Source organism: Pelobates fuscus, chromosome 2 (genome assembly GCF_036172605.1).
Source record: "Pelobates fuscus isolate aPelFus1 chromosome 2, aPelFus1.pri, whole genome shotgun sequence".
Lineage (NCBI taxonomy): Eukaryota > Metazoa > Chordata > Amphibia > Anura > Pelobatidae > Pelobates > Pelobates fuscus.
In genome coordinates, this window is record NC_086318.1 from 65,020,608 (window position 1) to 65,047,593 (window position 26,986).

General features: G+C 37.9%; 14 non-coding genes across 14 annotated transcripts; all 14 read left to right on the top strand.

The window, feature by feature from the left end:
* The first annotated feature begins 928 nt into the window (after window positions 1-928).
* TRNAK-CUU (transfer RNA lysine (anticodon CUU)) lies at window positions 929-1,001 on the top strand. The gene has a single exon. It is a non-coding gene; the product is annotated as a tRNA-Lys (tRNA).
* Window positions 1,002-2,892: 1,891 nt separating this feature from the next.
* TRNAK-CUU (transfer RNA lysine (anticodon CUU)) lies at window positions 2,893-2,965 on the top strand. Its single transcript has one exon. It is a non-coding gene; the product is annotated as a tRNA-Lys (tRNA).
* Window positions 2,966-4,099: 1,134 nt separating this feature from the next.
* Window positions 4,100-4,172, top strand: TRNAK-CUU (transfer RNA lysine (anticodon CUU)). Its single transcript has one exon. It is a non-coding gene; the product is annotated as a tRNA-Lys (tRNA).
* Window positions 4,173-6,063: 1,891 nt separating this feature from the next.
* On the top strand, window positions 6,064-6,136 carry TRNAK-CUU (transfer RNA lysine (anticodon CUU)). The gene has a single exon. It is a non-coding gene; the product is annotated as a tRNA-Lys (tRNA).
* A 1,134-nt stretch (window positions 6,137-7,270) lies between these two features.
* Window positions 7,271-7,343, top strand: TRNAK-CUU (transfer RNA lysine (anticodon CUU)). Its single transcript has one exon. It is a non-coding gene; the product is annotated as a tRNA-Lys (tRNA).
* Window positions 7,344-9,234: 1,891 nt separating this feature from the next.
* On the top strand, window positions 9,235-9,307 carry TRNAK-CUU (transfer RNA lysine (anticodon CUU)). The gene has a single exon. It is a non-coding gene; the product is annotated as a tRNA-Lys (tRNA).
* Window positions 9,308-11,480: 2,173 nt separating this feature from the next.
* Window positions 11,481-11,553, top strand: TRNAK-CUU (transfer RNA lysine (anticodon CUU)). Its single transcript has one exon. It is a non-coding gene; the product is annotated as a tRNA-Lys (tRNA).
* Window positions 11,554-15,101: 3,548 nt separating this feature from the next.
* Window positions 15,102-15,174, top strand: TRNAK-CUU (transfer RNA lysine (anticodon CUU)). Its single transcript has one exon. It is a non-coding gene; the product is annotated as a tRNA-Lys (tRNA).
* A 3,547-nt stretch (window positions 15,175-18,721) lies between these two features.
* TRNAK-CUU (transfer RNA lysine (anticodon CUU)) lies at window positions 18,722-18,794 on the top strand. The gene has a single exon. It is a non-coding gene; the product is annotated as a tRNA-Lys (tRNA).
* A 1,134-nt stretch (window positions 18,795-19,928) lies between these two features.
* On the top strand, window positions 19,929-20,001 carry TRNAK-CUU (transfer RNA lysine (anticodon CUU)). The gene has a single exon. It is a non-coding gene; the product is annotated as a tRNA-Lys (tRNA).
* A 1,134-nt stretch (window positions 20,002-21,135) lies between these two features.
* On the top strand, window positions 21,136-21,208 carry TRNAK-CUU (transfer RNA lysine (anticodon CUU)). Its single transcript has one exon. It is a non-coding gene; the product is annotated as a tRNA-Lys (tRNA).
* A 1,134-nt stretch (window positions 21,209-22,342) lies between these two features.
* On the top strand, window positions 22,343-22,415 carry TRNAK-CUU (transfer RNA lysine (anticodon CUU)). The gene has a single exon. It is a non-coding gene; the product is annotated as a tRNA-Lys (tRNA).
* A 1,134-nt stretch (window positions 22,416-23,549) lies between these two features.
* On the top strand, window positions 23,550-23,622 carry TRNAK-CUU (transfer RNA lysine (anticodon CUU)). The gene has a single exon. It is a non-coding gene; the product is annotated as a tRNA-Lys (tRNA).
* A 1,892-nt stretch (window positions 23,623-25,514) lies between these two features.
* On the top strand, window positions 25,515-25,587 carry TRNAK-CUU (transfer RNA lysine (anticodon CUU)). Its single transcript has one exon. It is a non-coding gene; the product is annotated as a tRNA-Lys (tRNA).
* Window positions 25,588-26,986: the final 1,399 nt, after the last annotated feature.

Here is a 26,986-nt window from a genome sequence, read left to right on the forward strand (position 1 = left end):
CAAAACATTTTAGTAGAGGGAGATTTTCAAATCTAACCATAAACCAGTGGACACAACCTAGCAGGGGAACATGTTAACAAAATGCTACCTTAGAATATAAGGAATTAAGTCATATTATTTCCATAAGAGCAATGAAGCCATTGTTTAAGAAGGCAACTTTATATGGTTCAGTGGAGCTAAATCTCACCTTCCAACATAAGCAACTAGGGTCTATGATCTCTTTCACCATCAGGCCAGGAGAAATGAAACAATCCAAAAGGGGTAGGTTTTCAATGCTAATCACATGTTACTGGACACAGTCTAACTGAATACAATCTAAATTAAACCCCACTGTCAGACAAGAGCTACTATGGCCCATCATTTCCTTCACCATTTCTAATTGTTTTACGACTCTAGAAATGCAGACTTGGAGACTTCTCGTTATGATCCAAAAAGGGGAGATTTTCAAATCTTATCACCTGGACAGAAACTAAGGGATTAAAATCAAAACTAGATCTCACTGTGGAACAAGAGCTACTATGGCCCATTATATCCTTCACTGTTTCTGATTGTTTTACGAGTCTAGGAATGCCAACCTGGAGACGTTTCATTACAGGGTGGATTGCTTGAATCTTATAGGGTAAAGTGATATGATTTTTCTCTTGTTTAAGAAGGTAAATTTTATATCATACATTAAGATAGAGAGCTTTGCGAGTTCCCTCTTTCCCTCTGTCCACCCTTTGCTTCCGCAAAGCTCTCTCGGAATGCAGACTTGAAGACTTTTCATTACAGGGTGAGTTCTATAGGGTAAAGTGATCTGATTTTTCTCTTGTTTAAGAAGGTAAATTTATATATTATATTAAATAGTTAAACCAAGATAGAGAGCTTTGCAAGCTCTCTCCATCCACCCTTTGCATCCGAAGTCAGAGCATAATGCATGTAGGAATCAGCCCGGCTAGCTCAGTCGGTAGAGCATGAGACTCTTAATCTCAGGGTCGTGGGTTCGAGCCCCACGTTGGGCGAGATATGTAATTTTATGTCTCCTTTATTGAAAAAATAAAAAAAGAAGGAAGGTGCTTACGTTTGGCCTAGGGAATCATAAAAGTCACCATATATTAGAGCAGATTGTATATTTGAAAAACATAGAAGGTGAAGAAACAGGAGTGTAGTTCTTTGGAAAAGTGTGTCAAGCAATTTAATTGTTGTAAGACGATTGAGGAATTCTTACAAAACATTTTAGTAGAGGGAGATTTTCAAATCTAACCATAAACCAGTGGACACAACCTAGCAGGGGAACATGTTAACAAAATGCTACCTTAGAATATAAGGAATTAAGTCATATTATTTCCATAAGAGCAATGAAGCCATTGTTTAAGAAGGCAACTTTATATGTTTCAGTGGATCTAAATCTCACCTTCCAACATAAGCATCTAGGGTCTATGATCTCTTTCACCATCAGGCCAGGAGAAATGAAACAATCCAAAAGGGGTAGGTTTTCAATGCTAATCACATGTTACTGGACACAGTCTAACTGAATACAATCTAAATTAAACCCCACTGTCAGACAAGAGCTACTATGGCCCATCATTTCCTTCACCATTTCTAATTGTTTTACGACTCTAGAAATGCAGACTTGGAGACTTCTCGTTATGATCCAAAAAGGGGAGTTTTTCAAATCTTATCACCTGGACAGAAACTAAGGGATTAAAATCAAAACTAGATCTCACTGTGGAACAAGAGCTACTATGGCCCATTATATCCTTCACTGTTTCTGATTGTTTTACGAGTCTAGGAATGCCAACCTGGAGACGTTTCATTACAGGTTGGATTGCTTGAATCTTATAGGGTAAAGTGATATGATTTTTCTCTTGTTTAAGAAGGTAAATTTTATATCATACATTAAGATAGAGAGCTTTGCGAGTTCCCTCTTTCCCTCTGTCCACCCTTTGCTTCCGCAAAGCTCTCTCGGAATGCAGACTTGAAGACTTTTCATTACAGGGTGAATTATACTCTTAATCTCAGGGTCGTGGGTTCGAGCCCCACGTTGGGCGAGATGTGTTAACAAATTGCTACCTTAGAATATAAGGAATTAAGTCATATTATTTCCATAAGAGCAATGAAGCCATTGTTTAAGAAGGCAACTTTATATGGTTTAGTGGAGCTAAATCTCACCTTCCAACATAAGCAACTAGGGTCTATGATCTCTTTCACCATCAGGCCAGGAGAAATGAAACAATCCAAAAGGGGTAGGTTTTCAATGCTAATCACATGTTACTGGACACAGTCTAACTGAATACAATCTAAATTAAACCCCACTGTCAGACAAGAGCTACTATGGCCCATCATTTCCTTCACCATTTCTAATTGTTTTACGACTCTAGAAATGCAGACTTGGAGACTTCTCGTTATGATCCAAAAAGGGGAGATTTTCAAATCTTATCACCTGGACAGAAACTAAGGGATTAAAATCAAAACTAGATCTCACTGTGGAACAAGAGCTACTATGGCCCATTATATCCTTCACTGTTTCTGATTGTTTTACGAGTCTAGGAATGCCAACCTGGAGACGTTTCATTACAGGGTGGATTGCTTTAATCTTATAGGGTAAAGTGATATGATTTTTCTCTTGTTTAAGAAGGTAAATTTTATATCATACATTAAGATAGAGAGCTTTGCGAGTTCCCTCTTTCCCTCTGTCCACCCTTTGCTTCCGCAAAGCTCTCTCGGAATGCAGACTTGAAGACTTTTCATTACAGGGTGAGTTCTATAGGGTAAAGTGATCTGATTTTTCTCTTGTTTAAGAAGGTAAATTTATATATTATATTAAATAGTTAAACCAAGATAGAGAGCTTTGCAAGCTCTCTCCATCCACCCTTTGCATCCGAAGTCAGAGCATAATGCATGTAGGAATCAGCCCGGCTAGCTCAGTCGGTAGAGCATGAGACTCTTAATCTCAGGGTCGTGGGTTCGAGCCCCACGTTGGGCGAGATATGTAATTTTATGTCTCCTTTATTGAAAAAAATAAAAAAAGAAGGAAGGTGCTTACGTTTGGCCTAGGGAATCATAAAAGTCACCATATATTAGAGCAGATTGTATATTTGAAAAACATAGAAGGTGAAGAAACAGGAGTGTAGTTCTTTGGAAAAGTGTGTCAAGCAATTTAATTGTTGTAAGACGATTGAGGAATTCTTACAAAACATTTTAGTAGAGGGAGATTTTCAAATCTAACCATAAACCAGTGGACACAACCTAGCAGGGGAACATGTTAACAAAATGCTACCTTAGAATATAAGGAATTAAGTCATATTATTTCCATAAGAGCAATGAAGCCATTGTTTAAGAAGGCAACTTTATATGGTTCAGTGGAGCTAAATCTCACCTTCCAACATAAGCAACTAGGGTCTATGATCTCTTTCACCATCAGGCCAGGAGAAATGAAACAATCCAAAAGGGGTAGGTTTTCAATGCTAATCACATGTTACTGGACACAGTCTAACTGAATACAATCTAAATTAAACCCCACTGTCAGACAAGAGCTACTATGGCCCATCATTTCCTTCACCATTTCTAATTGTTTTACGACTCTAGAAATGCAGACTTGGAGACTTCTCGTTATGATCCAAAAAGGGGAGATTTTCAAATCTTATCACCTGGACAGAAACTAAGGGATTAAAATCAAAACTAGATCTCACTGTGGAACAAGAGCTACTATGGCCCATTATATCCTTCACTGTTTCTGATTGTTTTACGAGTCTAGGAATGCCAACCTGGAGACGTTTCATTACAGGGTGGATTGCTTGAATCTTATAGGGTAAAGTGATATGATTTTTCTCTTGTTTAAGAAGGTAAATTTTATATCATACATTAAGATAGAGAGCTTTGCGAGTTCCCTCTTTCCCTCTGTCCACCCTTTGCTTCCGCAAAGCTCTCTCGGAATGCAGACTTGAAGACTTTTCATTACAGGGTGAGTTCTATAGGGTAAAGTGATCTGATTTTTCTCTTGTTTAAGAAGGTAAATTTATATATTATATTAAATAGTTAAACCAAGATAGAGAGCTTTGCAAGCTCTCTCCATCCACCCTTTGCATCCGAAGTCAGAGCATAATGCATGTAGGAATCAGCCCGGCTAGCTCAGTCGGTAGAGCATGAGACTCTTAATCTCAGGGTCGTGGGTTCGAGCCCCACGTTGGGCGAGATATGTAATTTTATGTCTCCTTTATTGAAAAAATAAAAAAAGAAGGAAGGTGCTTACGTTTGGCCTAGGGAATCATAAAAGTCACCATATATTAGAGCAGATTGTATATTTGAAAAACATAGAAGGTGAAGAAACAGGAGTGTAGTTCTTTGGAAAAGTGTGTCAAGCAATTTAATTGTTGTAAGACGATTGAGGAATTCTTACAAAACATTTTAGTAGAGGGAGATTTTCAAATCTAACCATAAACCAGTGGACACAACCTAGCAGGGGAACATGTTAACAAAATGCTACCTTAGAATATAAGGAATTAAGTCATATTATTTCCATAAGAGCAATGAAGCCATTGTTTAAGAAGGCAACTTTATATGTTTCAGTGGATCTAAATCTCACCTTCCAACATAAGCATCTAGGGTCTATGATCTCTTTCACCATCAGGCCAGGAGAAATGAAACAATCCAAAAGGGGTAGGTTTTCAATGCTAATCACATGTTACTGGACACAGTCTAACTGAATACAATCTAAATTAAACCCCACTGTCAGACAAGAGCTACTATGGCCCATCATTTCCTTCACCATTTCTAATTGTTTTACGACTCTAGAAATGCAGACTTGGAGACTTCTCGTTATGATCCAAAAAGGGGAGTTTTTCAAATCTTATCACCTGGACAGAAACTAAGGGATTAAAATCAAAACTAGATCTCACTGTGGAACAAGAGCTACTATGGCCCATTATATCCTTCACTGTTTCTGATTGTTTTACGAGTCTAGGAATGCCAACCTGGAGACGTTTCATTACAGGTTGGATTGCTTGAATCTTATAGGGTAAAGTGATATGATTTTTCTCTTGTTTAAGAAGGTAAATTTTATATCATACATTAAGATAGAGAGCTTTGCGAGTTCCCTCTTTCCCTCTGTCCACCCTTTGCTTCCGCAAAGCTCTCTCGGAATGCAGACTTGAAGACTTTTCATTACAGGGTGAATTATACTCTTAATCTCAGGGTCGTGGGTTCGAGCCCCACGTTGGGCGAGATGTGTTAACAAATTGCTACCTTAGAATATAAGGAATTAAGTCATATTATTTCCATAAGAGCAATGAAGCCATTGTTTAAGAAGGCAACTTTATATGGTTCAGTGGAGCTAAATCTCACCTTCCAACATAAGCAACTAGGGTCTATGATCTCTTTCACCATCAGGCCAGGAGAAATGAAACAATCCAAAAGGGGTAGGTTTTCAATGCTAATCACATGTTACTGGACACAGTCTAACTGAATACAATCTAAATTAAACCCCACTGTCAGACAAGAGCTACTATGGCCCATCATTTCCTTCACCATTTCTAATTGTTTTACGACTCTAGAAATGCAGACTTGGAGACTTCTCGTTATGATCCACAAAGGGGAGATTTTCAAATCTTATCACCTGGACAGAAACTAAGGGATTAAAATCAAAACTAGATCTCACTGTGGAACAAGAGCTACTATGGCCCATTATATCCTTCACTGTTTCTGATTGTATTACGAGTCTAGGAATGCCAACCTGGAGACGTTTCATTACAGGGTGGATTGCTTGAATCTTATAGGGTAAAGTGATATGATTTTTCTCTTGTTTAAGAAGGTAAATTTTATATCATACATTAAGATAGAGAGCTTTGCGAGTTCCCTCTTTCCCTCTGTCCACCCTTTGCTTCCGCAAAGCTCTCTCGGAATGCAGACTTGAAGACTTTTCATTACAGGGTGAGTTCTATAGGGTAAAGTGATCTGATTTTTCTCTTGTTTAAGAAGGTAAATTTATATATTATATTAAATAGTTAAACCAAGATAGAGAGCTTTGCAAGCTCTCTCCATCCACCCTTTGCATCCGAAGTCAGAGCATAATGCATGTAGGAATCAGCCCGGCTAGCTCAGTCGGTAGAGCATGAGACTCTTAATCTCAGGGTCGTGGGTTCGAGCCCCACGTTGGGCGAGATATGTAATTTTATGTCTCCTTTATTGAAAAAAATAAAAAAAGAAGGAAGGTGCTTACGTTTGGCCTAGGGAATCATAAAAGTCACCATATATTAGAGCAGATTGTATATTTGAAAAACATAGAAGGTGAAGAAACAGGAGTGTAGTTCTTTGGAAAAGTGTGTCAAGCAATTTAATTGTTGTAAGACGATTGAGGAATTCTTACAAAACATTTTAGTAGAGGGAGATTTTCAAATCTAACCATAAACCAGTGGACACAACCTAGCAGGGGAACATGTTAACAAAATGCTACCTTAGAATATAAGGAATTAAGTCATATTATTTCCATAAGAGCAATGAAGCCATTGTTTAAGAAGGCAACTTTATATGGTTCAGTGGAGCTAAATCTCACCTTCCAACATAAGCAACTAGGGTCTATGATCTCTTTCACCATCAGGCCAGGAGAAATGAAACAATCCAAAAGGGGTAGGTTTTCAATGCTAATCACATGTTACTGGACACAGTCTAACTGAATACAATCTAAATTAAACCCCACTGTCAGACAAGAGCTACTATGGCCCATCATTTCCTTCACCATTTCTAATTGTTTTACGACTCTAGAAATGCAGACTTGGAGACTTCTCGTTATGATCCAAAAAGGGGAGATTTTCAAATCTTATCACCTGGACAGAAACTAAGGGATTAAAATCAAAACTAGATCTCACTGTGGAACAAGAGCTACTATGGCCCATTATATCCTTCACTGTTTCTGATTGTTTTACGAGTCTAGGAATGCCAACCTGGAGACGTTTCATTACAGGGTGGATTGCTTGAATCTTATAGGGTAAAGTGATATGATTTTTCTCTTGTTTAAGAAGGTAAATTTTATATCATACATTAAGATAGAGAGCTTTGCGAGTTCCCTCTTTCCCTCTGTCCACCCTTTGCTTCCGCAAAGCTCTCTCGGAATGCAGACTTGAAGACTTTTCATTACAGGGTGAGTTCTATAGGGTAAAGTGATCTGATTTTTCTCTTGTTTAAGAAGGTAAATTTATATATTATATTAAATAGTTAAACCAAGATAGAGAGCTTTGCAAGCTCTCTCCATCCACCCTTTGCATCCGAAGTCAGAGCATAATGCATGTAGGAATCAGCCCGGCTAGCTCAGTCGGTAGAGCATGAGACTCTTAATCTCAGGGTCGTGGGTTCGAGCCCCACGTTGGGCGAGATATGTAATTTTATGTCTCCTTTATTGAAAAAATAAAAAAAGAAGGAAGGTGCTTACGTTTGGCCTAGGGAATCATAAAAGTCACCATATATTAGAGCAGATTGTATATTTGAAAAACATAGAAGGTGAAGAAACAGGAGTGTAGTTCTTTGGAAAAGTGTGTCAAGCAATTTAATTGTTGTAAGACGATTGAGGAATTCTTACAAAACATTTTAGTAGAGGGAGATTTTCAAATCTAACCATAAACCAGTGGACACAACCTAGCAGGGGAACATGTTAACAAAATGCTACCTTAGAATATAAGGAATTAAGTCATATTATTTCCATAAGAGCAATGAAGCCATTGTTTAAGAAGGCAACTTTATATGTTTCAGTGGATCTAAATCTCACCTTCCAACATAAGCATCTAGGGTCTATGATCTCTTTCACCATCAGGCCAGGAGAAATGAAACAATCCAAAAGGGGTAGGTTTTCAATGCTAATCACATGTTACTGGACACAGTCTAACTGAATACAATCTAAATTAAACCCCACTGTCAGACAAGAGCTACTATGGCCCATCATTTCCTTCACCATTTCTAATTGTTTTACGACTCTAGAAATGCAGACTTGGAGACTTCTCGTTATGATCCAAAAAGGGGAGTTTTTCAAATCTTATCACCTGGACAGAAACTAAGGGATTAAAATCAAAACTAGATCTCACTGTGGAACAAGAGCTACTATGGCCCATTATATCCTTCACTGTTTCTGATTGTTTTACGAGTCTAGGAATGCCAACCTGGAGACGTTTCATTACAGGTTGGATTGCTTGAATCTTATAGGGTAAAGTGATATGATTTTTCTCTTGTTTAAGAAGGTAAATTTTATATCATACATTAAGATAGAGAGCTTTGCGAGTTCCCTCTTTCCCTCTGTCCACCCTTTGCTTCCGCAAAGCTCTCTCGGAATGCAGACTTGAAGACTTTTCATTACAGGGTGAATTATACTCTTAATCTCAGGGTCGTGGGTTCGAGCCCCACGTTGGGCGAGATGTGTTAACAAATTGCTACCTTAGAATATAAGGAATTAAGTCATATTATTTCCATAAGAGCAATGAAGCCATTGTTTAAGAAGGCAACTTTATATGGTTCAGTGGAGCTAAATCTCACCTTCCAACATAAGCAACTAGGGTCTATGATCTCTTTCACCATCAGGCCAGGAGAAATGAAACAATCCAAAAGGGGTAGGTTTTCAATGCTAATCACATGTTACTGGACACAGTCTAACTGAATACAATCTAAATTAAACCCCACTGTCAGACAAGAGCTACTATGGCCCATCATTTCCTTCACCATTTCTAATTGTTTTACGACTCTAGAAATGCAGACTTGGAGACTTCTCGTTATGATCCACAAAGGGGAGATTTTCAAATCTTATCACCTGGACAGAAACTAAGGGATTAAAATCAAAACTAGATCTCACTGTGGAACAAGAGCTACTATGGCCCATTATATCCTTCACTGTTTCTGATTGTATTACGAGTCTAGGAATGCCAACCTGGAGACGTTTCATTACAGGGTGGATTGCTTGAATCTTATAGGGTAAAGTGATATGATTTTTCTCTTGTTTAAGAAGGTAAATTTTATATCATACATTAAGATAGAGAGCTTTGCGAGTTCCCTCTTTCCCTCTGTCCACCCTTTGCTTCCGCAAAGCTCTCTCGGAATGCAGACTTGAAGACTTTTCATTACAGGGTGAGTTCTATAGGGTAAAGTGATCTGATTTTTCTCTTGTTTAAGAAGGTAAATTTATATATTATATTAAATAGTTAAACCAAGATAGAGAGCTTTGCAAGCTCTCTCCATCCACCCTTTGCATCCGAAGTCAGAGCATAATGCATGTAGGAATCAGCCCGGCTAGCTCAGTCGGTAGAGCATGAGACTCTTAATCTCAGGGTCGTGGGTTCGAGCCCCACGTTGGGCGAGATATGTAATTTTATGTCTCCTTTATTGAAAAAAATAAAAAAAGAAGGAAGGTGCTTACGTTTGGCCTAGGGAATCATAAAAGTCACCATATATTAGAGCAGATTGTATATTTGAAAAACATAGAAGGTGAAGAAACAGGAGTGTAGTTCTTTGGAAAAGTGTGTCAAGCAATTTAATTGTTGTAAGACGATTGAGGAATTCTTACAAAACATTTTAGTAGAGGGAGATTTTCAAATCTAACCATAAACCAGTGGACACAACCTAGCAGGGGAACATGTTAACAAAATGCTACCTTAGAATATAAGGAATTAATTCATATTATTTCCATAAGAGCAATGAAGCCATTGTTTAAGAAGGCAACTTTATATGGTTCAGTGGAGCTAAATCTCACCTTCCAACATAAGCAACTAGGGTCTATGATCTCTTTCACCATCAGGCCAGGAGAAATGAAACAATCCAAAAGGGGTAGGTTTTCAATGCTAATCACATGTTACTGGACACAGTCTAACTGAATACAATCTAAATTAAACCCCACTGTCAGACAAGAGCTACTATGGCCCATCATTTCCTTCACCATTTCTAATTTTTTTACGACTCTAGAAATGCAGACTTGGAGACTTCTCGTTATGATCCAAAAAGGGGAGTTTTTCAAATCTTATCACCTGGACAGAAACTAAGGGATTAAAATCAAAACTAGATCTCACTGTGGAACAAGAGCTACTATGGCCCATTATATCCTTCACTGTTTCTGATTGTTTTACGAGTCTAGGAATGCCAACCTGGAGACGTTTCATTACAGGGTGGATTGCTTGAATCTTATAGGGTAAAGTGATATGATTTTTCTCTTGTTTAAGAAGGTAAATTTTATATCATACATTAAGATAGAGAGCTTTGCGAGTTCCCTCTTTCCCTCTGTCCACCCTTTGCTTCCGCAATGCTCTCTCGGAATGCAGACTTGAAGACTTTTCATTACAGGGTGAGTTCTATAGGGTAAAGTGATCTGATTTTTCTCTTGTTTAAGAAGGTAAATTTATATATTATATTAAATAGTTAAACCAAGATAGAGAGCTTTGCAAGCTCTCTCCATCCACCCTTTGCATCCGAAGTCAGAGCATAATGCATGTAGGAATCAGCCCGGCTAGCTCAGTCGGTAGAGCAAGAGACTCTTAATCTCAGGGTCGTGGGTTCGAGCCCCACGTTGGGCGATATATGTAATTTTATGTCTCCTTTATTGAAAAAAATAAAAAAAGAAGGAAGGTGCTTACGTTTGGCCTAGGGAATCATAAAAGTCACCATATATTAGAGCAGATTGTATATTTGAAAAACATAGAAGGTGAAGAAACAGGAGTGTAGTTCTTTGGAAAAGTGTGTCAAGCAATTTAATTGTTGTAAGACGATTGAGGAATTCTTACAAAACATTTTAGTAGAGGGAGATTTTCAAATCTAACCATAAATCAGTGGACACAACCTAGCAGGGGAACATGTTAGCAAAATGCTACCTTAGAATATAAGGAATTAAGTCATATTATTTCCATAAGAGCAATGAAGCCATTGTTTAAGAATGCAACTTTATATGTTTCAGTGGAGCTAAATCTCACCTTCCAACATAAGCAACTAGGGTCTATGATCTCTTTCACCATCAGGCCAGGAGAAATTAAACAATCCAAAAGGGGTAGGTTTTCAATGCTAATCACATGTTACTGGACACAGTCTAACTGAATACAATCTAAATTAAACCCCACTGTCAGACAAGAGCTACTATGGCCCATCATTTCCTTCACCATTTCTAATTGTTTTACGACTCTAGAAATGCAGACTTGGAGACTTCTCGTTATGATCCAAAAAGGGGAGTTTTTCAAATCTTATCACCTGGACAGAAACTAAGGGATTAAAATCAAAACTAGATCTCACTGTGGAACAAGAGCTACTATGGCCCATTATATCCTTCACTGTTTCTGATTGTTTTACGAGTCTAGGAATGCCAACCTGAGACGTTTCATTACAGGTTGGATTGCTTGAATCTTATAGGGTAAAGTGATATGATTTTTCTCTTGTTTAAGAAGGTAAATTTATATATTATATTAAATAGTTAAACCAAGATAGAGAGCTTTGCAAGCTCTCTCCATCCACCCTTTGCATCCGAAGTCAGAGCATAATGCATGTAGGAATCAGCCCGGCTAGCTCAGTCGGTAGAGCATGAGACTCTTAATCTCAGGGTCGTGGGTTCGAGCCCCACGTTGGGCGAGATATGTAATTTTATGTCTCCTTTATTGAAAAAAATAAAAAAAGAAGGAAGGTGCTTACGTTTGGCCTAGGGAATCATAAAAGTCACCATATATTAGAGCAGATTGTATATTTGAAAAACATAGAAGGTGAAGAAACAGGAGTGTAGTTCTTTGGAAAAGTGTGTCAAGCAATTTAATTGTTGTAAGACGATTGAGGAATTCTTACAAAACATTTTAGTAGAGGGAGATTTTCAAATCTAACCATAAACCAGTGGACACAACCTAGCAGGGGAACATGTTAACAAAATGCTACCTTAGAATATAAGGAATTAATTCATATTATTTCCATAAGAGCAATGAAGCCATTGTTTAAGAAGGCAACTTTATATGGTTCAGTGGAGCTAAATCTCACCTTCCAACATAAGCAACTAGGGTCTATGATCTCTTTCACCATCAGGCCAGGAGAAATTAAACAATCCAAAAGGGGTAGGTTTTCAATGCTAATCACATGTTACTGGACACAGTCTAACTGAATACAATCTAAATTAAACCCCACTGTCAGACAAGAGCTACTATGGCCCATCATTTCCTTCACCATTTCTAATTGTTTTACGACTCTAGAAATGCAGACTTGGAGACTTCTCGTTATGATCCAAAAAGGGGAGATTTTCAAATCTTATCACCTGGACAGAAACTAAGGGATTAAAATCAAAACTAGATCTCACTGTGGAACAAGAGCTACTATGGCCCATTATATCCTTCACTGTTTCTGATTGTTTTACGAGTCTAGGAATGCCAACCTGGAGACGTTTCATTACAGGGTGGATTGCTTGAATCTTATAGGGTAAAGTGATATGATTTTTCTCTTGTTTAAGAAGGTAAATTTTATATCATACATTAAGATAGAGAGCTTTGCGAGTTCCCTCTTTCCCTCTGTCCACCCTTTGCTTCCGCAATGCTCTCTCGGAATGCAGACTTGAAGACTTTTCATTACAGGGTGAGTTCTATAGGGTAAAGTGATCTGATTTTTCTCTTGTTTAAGAAGGTAAATTTATATATTATATTAAATAGTTAAACCAAGATAGAGAGCTTTGCAAGCTCTCTCCATCCACCCTTTGCATCCGAAGTCAGAGCATAATGCATGTAGGAATCAGCCCGGCTAGCTCAGTCGGTAGAGCAAGAGACTCTTAATCTCAGGGTCGTGGGTTCGAGCCCCACGTTGGGCGATATATGTAATTTTATGTCTCCTTTATTGAAAAAAATAAAAAAAGAAGGAAGGTGCTTACGTTTGGCCTAGGGAATCATAAAAGTCACCATATATTAGAGCAGATTGTATATTTGAAAAACATAGAAGGTGAAGAAACAGGAGTGTAGTTCTTTGGAAAAGTGTGTCAAGCAATTTAATTGTAGTAAGACGATTGAGGAATTCTTACAAAACATTTTAGTAGAGGGAGATTTTCAAATCTAACCATAAACCAGTGGACACAACCTAGCAGGGTAACATGTTAACAAAATGCTACCTTAGAATATAAGGAATTAATTCATATTATTTCCATAAGAGCAATGAAGCCATTGTTTAAGAAGGCAACTTTATATGGTTCAGTGGAGCTAAATCTCACCTTCCAACATAAGCAACTAGGGTCTATGATCTCTTTCACCATCAGGCCAGGAGAAATGAAACAATCCAAAAGGGGTAGGTTTTCAATGCTAATCACATGTTACTGGACACAGTCTAACTGAATACAATCTAAATTAAACCCCACTGTCAGACAAGAGCTACTATGGCCCATCATTTCCTTCACCATTTCTAATTGTTTTACGACTCTAGAAATGCAGACTTGGAGACTTCTCGTTATGATCCAAAAAGGGGAGATTTTCAAATCTTATCACCTGGACAGAAACTAAGGGATTAAAATCAAAACTAGATCTCACTGTGGAACAAGAGCTACTATGGCCCATTATATCCTTCACTGTTTCTGATTGTTTTACGAGTCTAGGAATGCCAACCTGGAGACGTTTCATTACAGGGTGGATTGCTTGAATCTTATAGGGTAAAGTGATATGATTTTTCTCTTGTTTAAGAAGGTAAATTTTATATCATACATTAAGATAGAGAGCTTTGCGAGTTCCCTCTTTCCCTCTGTCCACCCTTTGCTTCCGCAATGCTCTCTCGGAATGCAGACTTGAAGACTTTTCATTACAGGGTGAGTTCTATAGGGTAAAGTGATCTGATTTTTCTCTTGTTTAAGAAGGTAAATTTATATATTATATTAAATAGTTAAACCAAGATAGAGAGCTTTGCAAGCTCTCTCCATCCACCCTTTGCATCCGAAGTCAGAGCATAATGCATGTAGGAATCAGCCCGGCTAGCTCAGTCGGAAGAGCAAGAGACTCTTAATCTCAGGGTCGTGGGTTCGAGCCCCACGTTGGGCGATATATGTAATTTTATGTCTCCTTTATTGAAAAAAATAAAAAAAGAAGGAAGGTGCTTACGTTTGGCCTAGGGAATCATAAAAGTCACCATATATTAGAGCAGATTGTATATTTGAAAAACATAGAAGGTGAAGAAACAGGAGTGTAGTTCTTTGGAAAAGTGTGTCAAGCAATTTAATTGTTGTAAGACGATTGAGGAATTCTTACAAAACATTTTAGTAGAGGGAGATTTTCAAATCTAACCATAAATCAGTGGACACAACCTAGCAGGGGAACATGTTAGCAAAATGCTACCTTAGAATATAAGGAATTAAGTCATATTATTTCCATAAGAGCAATGAAGCCATTGTTTAAGAATGCAACTTTATATGTTTCAGTGGAGCTAAATCTCACCTTCCAACATAAGCAACTAGGGTCTATGATCTCTTTCACCATCAGGCCAGGAGAAATTAAACAATCCAAAAGGGGTAGGTTTTCAATGCTAATCACATGTTACTGGACACAGTCTAACTGAATACAATCTAAATTAAACCCCACTGTCAGACAAGAGCTACTATGGCCCATCATTTCCTTCACCATTTCTAATTGTTTTACGACTCTAGAAATGCAGACTTGGAGACTTCTCGTTATGATCCAAAAAGGGGAGATTTTCAAATCTTATCACCTGGACAGAAACTAAGGGATTAAAATCAAAACTAGATCTCACTGTGGAACAAGAGCTACTATGGCCCATTATATCCTTCACTGTTTCTGATTGTTTTACGAGTCTAGGAATGCCAACCTGGAGACGTTTCATTACAGGGTGGATTGCTTGAATCTTATAGGGTAAAGTGATATGATTTTTCTCTTGTTTAAGAAGGTAAATTTTATATCATACATTAAGATAGAGAGCTTTGCGAGTTCCCTCTTTCCCTCTGTCCACCCTTTGCTTCCGCAAAGCTCTCTCGGAATGCAGACTTGAAGACTTTTCATTACAGGGTGAGTTCTATAGGGTAAAGTGATCTGATTTTTCTCTTGTTTAAGAAGGTAAATTTATATATTATATTAAATAGTTAAACCAAGATAGAGAGCTTTGCAAGCTCTCTCCATCCACCCTTTGCATCCGAAGTCAGAGCATAATGCATGTAGGAATCAGCCCGGCTAGCTCAGTCGGTAGAGCATGAGACTCTTAATCTCAGGGTCGTGGGTTCGAGCCCCACGTTGGGCGAGATATGTAATTTTATGTCTCCTTTATTGAAAAAAATAAAAAAAGAAGGAAGGTGCTTACGTTTGGCCTAGGGAATCATAAAAGTCACCATATATTAGAGCAGATTGTATATTTGAAAAACATAGAAGGTGAAGAAACAGGAGTGTAGTTCTTTGGAAAAGTGTGTCAAGCAATTTAATTGTTGTAAGACGATTGAGGAATTCTTACAAAACATTTTAGTAGAGGGAGATTTTCAAATCTAACCATAAACCAGTGGACACAACCTAGCAGGGGAACATGTTAACAAAATGCTACCTTAGAATATAAGGAATTAATTCATATTATTTCCATAAGAGCAATGAAGCCATTGTTTAAGAAGGCAACTTTATATGGTTCAGTGGAGCTAAATCTCACCTTCCAACATAAGCAACTAGGGTCTATGATCTCTTTCACCATCAGGCCAGGAGAAATGAAACAATCCAAAAGGGGTAGGTTTTCAATGCTAATCACATGTTACTGGACACAGTCTAACTGAATACAATCTAAATTAAACCCCACTGTCAGACAAGAGCTACTATGGCCCATCATTTCCTTCACCATTTCTAATTGTTTTACGACTCTAGAAATGCAGACTTGGAGACTTCTCGTTATGATCCAAAAAGGGTAGTTTTTCAAATCTTATCACCTGGACAGAAACTAAGGAATTAAAATCAAAACTAGATCTCACTGTGGAACAAGAGCTACTATGGCCCATTATATCCTTCACTGTTTCTGATTGTTTTACGAGTCTAGGAATGCCAACCTGGAGACGTTTCATTACAGGGTGGATTGCTTGAATCTTATAGGGTAAAGTGATATGATTTTTCTCTTGTTTAAGAAGGTAAATTTTATATCATACATTAAGATAGAGAGCTTTGCGAGTTCCCTCTTTCCCTCTGTCCACCCTTTGCTTCCGCAATGCTCTCTCGGAATGCAGACTTGAAGACTTTTCATTACAGGGTGAGTTCTATAGGGTAAAGTGATCTGATTTTTCTCTTGTTTAAGAAGGTAAATTTATATATTATATTAAATAGTTAAACCAAGATAGAGAGCTTTGCAAGCTCTCTCCATCCACCCTTTGCATCCGAAGTCAGAGCATAATGCATGTAGGAATCAGCCCGGCTAGCTCAGTCGGTAGAGCAAGAGACTCTTAATCTCAGGGTCGTGGGTTCGAGCCCCACGTTGGGCGATATATGTAATTTTATGTCTCCTTTATTGAAAAAAATAAAAAAAGAAGGAAGGTGCTTACGTTTGGCCTAGGGAATCATAAAAGTCACCATATATTAGAGCAGATTGTATATTTGAAAAACATAGAAGGTGAAGAAACAGGAGTGTAGTTCTTTGGAAAAGTGTGTCAAGCAATTTAATTGTTGTAAGACGATTGAGGAATTCTTACAAAACATTTTAGTAGAGGGAGATTTTCAAATCTAACCATAAATCAGTGGACACAACCTAGCAGGGGAACATGTTAGCAAAATGCTACCTTAGAATATAAGGAATTAAGTCATATTATTTCCATAAGAGCAATGAAGCCATTGTTTAAGAATGCAACTTTATATGTTTCAGTGGAGCTAAATCTCACCTTCCAACATAAGCAACTAGGGTCTATGATCTCTTTCACCATCAGGCCAGGAGAAATTAAACAATCCAAAAGGGGTAGGTTTTCAATGCTAATCACATGTTACTGGACACAGTCTAACTGAATACAATCTAAATTAAACCCCACTGTCAGACAAGAGCTACTATGGCCCATCATTTCCTTCACCATTTCTAATTGTTTTACGACTCTAGAAATGCAGACTTGGAGACTTCTCGTTATGATCCAAAAAGGGGAGTTTTTCAAATCTTATCACCTGGACAGAAACTAAGGGATTAAAATCAAAACTAGATCTCACTGTGGAACAAGAGCTACTATGGCCCATTATATCCTTCACTGTTTCTGATTGTTTTACGAGTCTAGGAATGCCAACCTGAGACGTTTCATTACAGGTTGGATTGCTTGAATCTTATAGGGTAAAGTGATATGATTTTTCTCTTGTTTAAGAAGGTAAATTTTATATCATACATTAAGATAGAGAGCTTTGCGAGTTCCCTCTTTCCCTCTGTCCACCCTTTGCTTCCGCAAAGCTCTCTCGGAATGCAGACTTGAAGACTTTTCATTACAGGGTGAGTTCTATAGGGTAAAGTGATCTGATTTTTCTCTTGTTTAAGAAGGTAAATTTATATATTATATTAAATAGTTAAACCAAGATAGAGAGCTTTGCAAGCTCTCTCCATCCACCCTTTGCATCCGAAGTCAGAGCATAATGCATGTAGGAATCAGCCCGGCGAGCTCAGTCGGTAGAGCATGAGACTCTTAATCTCAGGGTCGTGGGTTCGAGCCCCACGTTGGGCGAGATATGTAATTTTATGTCTCCTTTATTGAAAAAAATAAAAAAAGAAGGAAGGTGCTTACGTTTGGCCTAGGGAATCATAAAAGTCACCATATATTAGAGCAGATTGTATATTTGAAAAACATAGAAGGTGAAGAAACAGGAGTGTAGTTCTTTGGAAAAGTGTGTCAAGCAATTTAATTGTTGTAAGACGATTGAGGAATTCTTACAAAACATTTTAGTAGAGGGAGATTTTCAAATCTAACCATAAACCAGTGGACACAACCTAGCAGGGGAACATGTTAACAAAATGCTACCTTAGAATATAAGGAATTAAGTCATATTATTTCCATAAGAGCAATGAAGCCATTGTTTAAGAAGGCAACTTTATATGGTTCAGTGGAGCTAAATCTCACCTTCCAACATAAGCAACTAGGGTCTATGATCTCTTTCACCATCAGGCCAGGAGAAATGAAACAATCCAAAAGGGGTAGGTTTTCAATGCTAATCACATGTTACTGGACACAGTCTAACTGAATACAATCTAAATTAAACCCCACTGTCAGACAAGAGCTACTATGGCCCATCATTTCCTTCACCATTTCTAATTGTTTTACGACTCTAGAAATGCAGACTTGGAGACTTCTCGTTATGATCCACAAAGGGGAGATTTTCAAATCTTATCACCTGGACAGAAACTAAGGGATTAAAATCAAAACTAGATCTCACTGTGGAACAAGAGCTACTATGGCCCATTATATCCTTCACTGTTTCTGATTGTATTACGAGTCTAGGAATGCCAACCTGGAGACGTTTCATTACAGGGTGGATTGCTTGAATCTTATAGGGTAAAGTGATATGATTTTTCTCTTGTTTAAGAAGGTAAATTTTATATCATACATTAAGATAGAGAGCTTTGCGAGTTCCCTCTTTCCCTCTGTCCACCCTTTGCTTCCGCAAAGCTCTCTCGGAATGCAGACTTGAAGACTTTTCATTACAGGGTGAGTTCTATAGGGTAAAGTGATCTGATTTTTCTCTTGTTTAAGAAGGTAAATTTATATATTATATTAAATAGTTAAACCAAGATAGAGAGCTTTGCAAGCTCTCTCCATCCACCCTTTGCATCCGAAGTCAGAGCATAATGCATGTAGGAATCAGCCCGGCTAGCTCAGTCGGTAGAGCATGAGACTCTTAATCTCAGGGTCGTGGGTTCGAGCCCCACGTTGGGCGAGATATGTAGTTTTATGTCTCCTTTATTGAAAAAAATAAAAAAAGAAGGAAGGTGCTTACGTTTGGCCTAGGGAATCATAAAAGTCACCATATATTAGAGCAGATTGTATATTTGAAAAACATAGAAGGTGAAGAAACAGGAGTGTAGTTCTTTGGAAAAGTGTGTCAAGCAATTTAATTGTTGTAAGACGATTGAGGAATTCTTACAAAACATTTTAGTAGAGGGAGATTTTCAAATCTAACCATAAACCAGTGGACACAACATAGCAGGGGAACATGTTAACAAAATGCTACCTTAGAATATAAGGAATTAAGTCATATTATTTCCATAAGAGCAATGAAGCCATTGTTTAAGAAGGCAACTTTATATGGTTCAGTGGAGCTAAATCTCACCTTCCAACATAAGCAACTAGGGTCTATGATCTCTTTCACCATCAGGCCAGGAGAAATGAAACAATCCAAAAGGGGTAGGTTTTCAATGCTAATCACATGTTACTGGACACAGTCTAACTGAATACAATCTAAATTAAACCCCACTGTCAGACAAGAGCTACTATGGCCCATCATTTCCTTCACCATTTCTAATTGTTTTACGACTCTAGAAATGCAGACTTGGAGACTTCTCGTTATGATCCAAAAAGGGGAGATTTTCAAATCTTATCACCTGGACAGAAACTAAGGGATTAAAATCAAAACTAGATCTCACTGTGGAACAAGAGCTACTATGGCCCATTATATCCTTCACTGTTTCTGATTGTTTTACGAGTCTAGGAATGCCAACCTGGAGACGTTTCATTACAGGGTGGATTGCTTGAATATTATAGGGTAAAGTGATATGATTTTTCTCTTGTTTAAGAAGGTAAATTTTATATCATACATTAAGATAGAGAGCTTTGCGAGTTCCCTCTTTCCCTCTGTCCACCCTTTGCTTCCGCAAAGCTCTCTCGGAATGCAGACTTGAAGACTTTTCATTACAGGGTGAGTTCTATAGGGTAAAGTGATCTGATTTTTCTCTTGTTTAAGAAGGTAAATTTATATATTATATTAAATAGTTAAACCAAGATAGAGAGCTTTGCAAGCTCTCTCCATCCACCCTTTGCATCCGAAGTCAGAGCATAATGCATGTAGGAATCAGCCCGGCTAGCTCAGTCGGTAGAGCATGAGACTCTTAATCTCAGGGTCGTGGGTTCGAGCCCCACGTTGGGCGAGATATGTAGTTTTATGTCTCCTTTATTGAAAAAAATAAAAAAAGAAGGAAGGTGCTTACGTTTGGCCTAGGGAATCATAAAAGTCACCATATATTAGAGCAGATTGTATATTTGAAAAACATAGAAGGTGAAGAAACAGGAGTGTAGTTCTTTGGAAAAGTGTGTCAAGCAATTTAATTGTTGTAAGACGATTGAGGAATTCTTACAAAACATTTTAGTAGAGGGAGATTTTCAAATCTAACCATAAACCAGTGGACACAACCTAGCAGGGGAACATGTTAACAAAATGCTACCTTAGAATATAAGGAATTAAGTCATATTATTTCCATAAGAGCAATGAAGCCATTGTTTAAGAATGCAACTTTATATGGTTCAGTGGAGCTAAATCTCACCTTCCAACATAAGCAACTAGGGTCTATGATCTCTTTCACCATCAGGCCAGGAGAAATGAAACAATCCAAAAGGGGTAGGTTTTCAATGCTAATCACATGTTACTGGACACAGTCTAACTGAATACAATCTAAATTAAACCCCACTGTCAGACAAGAGCTACTATGGCCCATCATTTCCTTCACCATTTCTAATTGTTTTACGACTCTAGAAATGCAGACTTGGAGACTTCTCGTTATGATCCAAAAAGGGGAGATTTTCAAATCTTATCACCTGGACAGAAACTAAGGGATTAAAATCAAAACTAGATCTCACTGTGGAACAAGAGCTACTATGGCCCATTATATCCTTCACTGTTTCTGATTGTTTTACGAGTCTAGGAATGCCAACCTGGAGACGTTTCATTACAGGGTGGATTGCTTGAATCTTATAGGGTAAAGTGATATGATTTTTCTCTTGTTTAAGAAGGTAAATTTTATATCATACATTAAGATAGAGAGCTTTGCGAGTTCCCTCTTTCCCTCTGTCCACCCTTTGCTTCCGCAAAGCTCTCTCGGAATGCAGACTTGAAGACTTTTCATTACAGGGTGAGTTCTATAGGGTAAAGTGATCTGATTTTTCTCTTGTTTAAGAAGGTAAATTTATATATTATATTAAATAGTTAAACCAAGATAGAGAGCTTTGCAAGCTCTCTCCATCCACCCTTTGCATCCGAAGTCAGAGCATAATGCATGTAGGAATCAGCCCGGCTAGCTCAGTCGGTAGAGCATGAGACTCTTAATCTCAGGGTCGTGGGTTCGAGCCCCACGTTGGGCGAGATATGTAATTTTATGTCTCCTTTATTGAAAAAAATAAAAAAAGAAGGAAGGTGCTTACGTTTGGCCTAGGGAATCATAAAAGTCACCATATATTAGAGCAGATTGTATATTTGAAAAACATAGAAGGTGAAGAAACAGGAGTGTAGTTCTTTGGAAAAGTGTGTCAAGCAATTTAATTGTTGTAAGACGATTGAGGAATTCTTACAAAACATTTTAGTAGAGGGAGATTTTCAAATCTAACCATAAACCAGTGGACACAACCTAGCAGGGGAACATGTTAACAAAATGCTACCTTAGAATATAAGGAATTAAGTCATATTATTTCCATAAGAGCAATGAAGCCATTGTTTAAGAAGGCAACTTTATATGGTTCAGTGGAGCTAAATCTCACCTTCCAACATAAGCAACTAGGGTCTATGATCTCTTTCACCATCAGGCCAGGAGAAATGAAACAATCCAAAAGGGGTAGGTTTTCAATGCTAATCACATGTTACTGGACACAGTCTAACTGAATACAATCTAAATTAAACCCCACTGTCAGACAAGAGCTACTATGGCCCATCATTTCCTTCACCATTTCTAATTGTTTTACGACTCTAGAAATGCAGACTTGGAGACTTCTCGTTATGATCTAAAAAGGGGAGATTTTCAAATCTTATCACCTGGACAGAAACTAAGGGATTAAAATCAAAACTAGATCTCACTGTGGAACAAGAGCTACTATGGCCCATTATATCCTTCACTGTTTCTGATTGTTTTACGAGTCTAGGAATGCCAACCTGGAGACGTTTCATTACAGGGTGGATTGCTTGAATCTTATAGGGTAAAGTGATATGATTTTTCTCTTGTTTAAGAAGGTAAATTTTATATCATACATTAAGATAGAGAGCTTTGCGAGTTCCCTCTTTCCCTCTGTCCACCCTTTGCTTCCGCAAAGCTCTCTCGGAATGCAGACTTGAAGACTTTTCATTACAGGGTGAGTTCTATAGGGTAAAGTGATCTGATTTTTCTCTTGTTTAAGAAGGTAAATTTATATATTATATTAAATAGTTAAACCAAGATAGAGAGCTTTGCAAGCTCTCTCCATCCACCCTTTGCATCCGAAGTCAGAGCATAATGCTTGTAGGAATCAGCCCAGCTAGCTCAGTCGGTAGAGCATGAGACTCTTAATCTCAGGGTCGTGGGTTCGAGCCCCACGTTGGGCGAGATATGTAATTTTATGTCTCCTTTATTGAAAAAAATAAAAAAAGAAGGAAGGTGCTTACGTTTGGCCTAGGGAATCATAAAAGTCACCATATATTAGAGCAGATTGTATATTTGAAAAACATAGAAGGTGAAGAAACAGGAATGTAGTTCTTTGGAAAAGTGTGTCAAGCAATTTAATTGTTGTAAGACGATTGAGGAATTCTTACAAAACATTTTAGTAGAGGGAGATTTTCAAATCTAACCATAAACCAGTGGACACAACCTAGCAGGGGAACATGTTAACAAAATGCTACCTTAGAATATAAGGAATTAAGTCATATTATTTCCATAAGAGCAATGAAGCCATTGTTTAAGAATGCAACTTTATATGTTTCAGTGGAGCTAAATCTCACCTTCCAACATAAGCAACTAGGGTCTATGATCTCTTTCACCATCAGGCCAGGAGAAATGAAACAATCCAAAAGGGGTAGGTTTTCAATGCTAATCACATGTTACTGGACACAGTCTAACTGAATACAATCTAAATTAAACCCCACTGTCAGACAAGAGCTACTATGGCCCATCATTTCCTTCACCATTTCTAATTGTTTTACGACTCTAGAAATGCAGACTTGGAGACTTCTCGTTATGATCCACAAAGGGGAGATTTTCAAATCTTATCACCTGGACAGAAACTAAGGGATTAAAATCAAAACTAGATCTCACTGTGGAACAAGAGCTACTATGGCCCATTATATCCTTCACTGTTTCTGATTGTATTACGAGTCTAGGAATGCCAACCTGGAGACGTTTCATTACAGGGTGGATTGCTTGAATCTTATAGGGTAAAGTGATATGATTTTTCTCTTGTTTAAGAAGGTAAATTTTATATCATACATTAAGATAGAGAGCTTTGCGAGTTCCCTCTTTCCCTCTGTCCACCCTTTGCTTCCGCAAAGCTCTCTCGAAATGCAGACTTGAAGACTTTTCATTACAGGGTGAGTTCTATAGGGTAAAGTGATCTGATTTTTCTCTTGTTTAAGAAGGTAAATTTATATATTATATTAAATAGTTAAACCAAGATAGAGAGCTTTGCAAGCTCTCTCCATCCACCCTTTGCATCCGAAGTCAGAGCATAATGCATGTAGGAATCAGCCCGGCTAGCTCAGTCGGTAGAGCATGAGACTCTTAATCTCAGGGTCGTGGGTTCGAGCCCCACGTTGGGCGAGATATGTAATTTTATGTCTCCTTTATTGAAAAAAATAAAAAAAGAAGGAAGGTGCTTACGTTTGGCCTAGGGAATCATAAAAGTCACCATATATTAGAGCAGATTGTATATTTGAAAAACATAGAAGGTGAAGAAACAGGAGTGTAGTTCTTTGGAAAAGTGTGTCAAGCAATTTAATTGTTGTAAGACGATTGAGGAATTCTTACAAAACATTTTAGTAGAGGGAGATTTTCAAATCTAACCATAAACCAGTGGACACAACCTAGCAGGGGAACATGTTAACAAAATGCTACCTTAGAATATAAGGAATTAAGTCATATTATTTCCATAAGAGCAATGAAGCCATTGTTTAAGAAGGCAATTTTATATGGTTCAGTGGAGCTAAATCTCACCTTCCAACATAAGCAACTAGGGTCTATGATCTCTTTCACCATCAGGCCAGGAGAAATGAAACAATCCAAAAGGGGTAGGTTTTCAATGCTAATCACATGTTACTGGACACAGTCTAACTGAATACAATCTAAATTAAACCCCACTGTCAGACAAGAGCTACTATGGCCCATCATTTCCTTCACCATTTCTAATTGTTTTACGACTCTAGAAATGCAGACTTGGAGACTTCTCGTTATGATCCAAAAAGGGGAGATTTTCAAATCTTATCACCTGGACAGAAACTAAGGGATTAAAATCAAAACTAGATCTCACTGTGGAACAAGAGCTACTATGGCCCATTATATCCTTCACTGTTTCTGATTGTTTTACGAGTCTAGGAATGCCAACCTGGAGACGTTTCATTACAGGGTGGATTGCTTGAATCTTATAGGGTAAAGTGATATGATTTTTCTCTTGTTTAAGAAGGTAAATTTTATAACATACATTAAGATAGAGAGCTTTGCGAGTTCCCTCTTTCCCTCTGTCCACCCTTTGCTTCCGCAAAGCTCTCTCGGAATGCAGACTTGAAGACTTTTCATTACAGGGTGAATTATACTCTTAATCTCAGGGTCGTGGGTTCGAGCCCCAAGTTGGGCGAGATGTGTTAACAAATTGCTACCTTAGAATATAAGGAATTAAGTCATATTATTTCCATAAGAGCAATGAAGCCATTGTTTAAGAAGGCAACTTTATATGGTTCAGTGGAGCTAAATCTCACCTTCCAACATAAGCAACTAGGGTCTATGATTTCTTTCACCATCAGGCCAGGAGAAATTAAACAATCCAAAAGGGGTAGGTTTTCAATGCTAATCACATGTTACTGGACACAGTCTAACTGAATACAATCTAAATTAAACCCCACTGTCAGACAAGAGCTACTATGGCCCATCATTTCCTTCACCATTTCTAATTGTTTTACGACTCTAGAAATGCAGACTTGGAGACTTCTCGTTATGATCCAAAAAGGGGAGATTTTCAAATCTTATCACCTGGACAGAAACTAAGGGATTAAAATCAAAACTAGATCTCACTGTGGAACAAGAGCTACTATGGCCCATTATATCCTTCACTGTTTCTGATTGTTTTACGAGTCTAGGAATGCCAACCTGGAGACGTTTCATTACAGGGTGGATTGCTTGAATCTTATAGGGTAAAGTGATATGATTTTTCTCTTGTTTAAGAAGGTAAATTTTATATCATACATTAAGATAGAGAGCTTTGCGAGTTCCCTCTTTCCCTCTGTCCACCCTTTGCTTCCGCAAAGCTCTCTCGGAATGCAGACTTGAAGACTTTTCATTACAGGGTGAGTTCTATAGGGTAAAGTGATCTGATTTTTCTCTTGTTTAAGAAGGTAAATTTATATATTATATTAAATAGTTAAACCAAGATAGAGAGCTTTGCAAGCTCTCTCCATCCACCCTTTGCATCCGAAGTCAGAGCATAATACATGTAGGAATCAGCCCGGCTAGCTCAGTCGGTAGAGCATGAGACTCTTAATCTCAGGGTCGTGGGTTCGAGCCCCACGTTGGGCGAGATATGTAATTTTATGTCTCCTTTATTGAAAAAAATAAAAAAAGAAGGAAGGTTCTTACGTTTGGCCTAGGGAATCATAAAAGTCACCATATATAAGAGCAGATTGTATATTTGAAAAACATAGAAGGTGAAGAAACAGGAGTGTAGTTCTTTGGAAAAGTGTGTCAAGCAATTTAATTGTTGTAAGACGATTGAGGAATTCTTACAAAACATTTTAGTAGAGGGAGATTTTCAAATCTAACCATAAATCAGTGGACACAACCTAGCAGGGGAACATGTTAACAAAATGCTACCTTAGAATATAAGGAATTAAGTCATATTATTTCCATAAGAGCAATGAAGCCATTGTTTAAGAATGCAACTTTATATGTTTCAGTGGAGCTAAATCTCACCTTCCAACATAAGCAACTAGGGTCTATGATCTCTTTCACCATCAGGCCAGGAGAAATTAAACAATCCAAAAGGGGTAGGTTTTCAATGCTAATCACATGTTACTGGACACAGTCTAACTGAATACAATCTAAATTAAACCCCACTGTCAGACAAGAGCTACTATGGCCCATCATTTCCTTCACCATTTCTAATTGTTTTACGACTCTAGAAATGCAGACTTGGAGACTTCTCGTTATGATCCAAAAAGGGGAGTTTTTCAAATCTTATCACCTGGACAGAAACTAAGGGATTAAAATCAAAACTAGATCTCACTGTGGAACAAGAGCTACTATGGCCCATTATATCCTTCACTGTTTCTGATTGTTTTACGAGTCTAGGAATGCCAACCTGAGACGTTTCATTACAGGTTGGATTGCTTGAATCTTATAGGGTAAAGTGATATGATTTTTCTCTTGTTTAAGAAGGTAAATTTTATATCATACATTAAGATAGAGAGCTTTGCGAGTTCCCTCTTTCCCTCTGTCCACCCTTTGCTTCCGCAAAGCTCTCTCGGAATGCAGACTTGAAGACTTTTCATTACAGGGTGAATTATACTCTTAATCTCAGGGTCGTGGGTTCGAGCCCCACGTTGGGCGAGATGTGTTAACAAATTGCTACCTTAGAATATAAGGAATTAAGTCATATTATTTCCATAAGAGCAATGAAGCCATTGTTTAAGAAGGCAACTTTATATGGTTCAGTGGAGCTAAATCTCACCTTCCAACATAAGCAACTAGGGTCTATGATCTCTTTCACCATCAGGCCAGGAGAAATGAAACAATCCAAAAGGGGTAGGTTTTCAATGCTAATCACATGTTACTGGACACAGTCTAACTGAATACAATCTAAATTAAACCCCACTGTCAGACAAGAGCTACTATGGCCCATCATTTCCTTCACCATTTCTAATTGTTTTACGACTCTAGAAATGCAGACTTGGAGACTTCTCGTTATGATCCAAAAAGG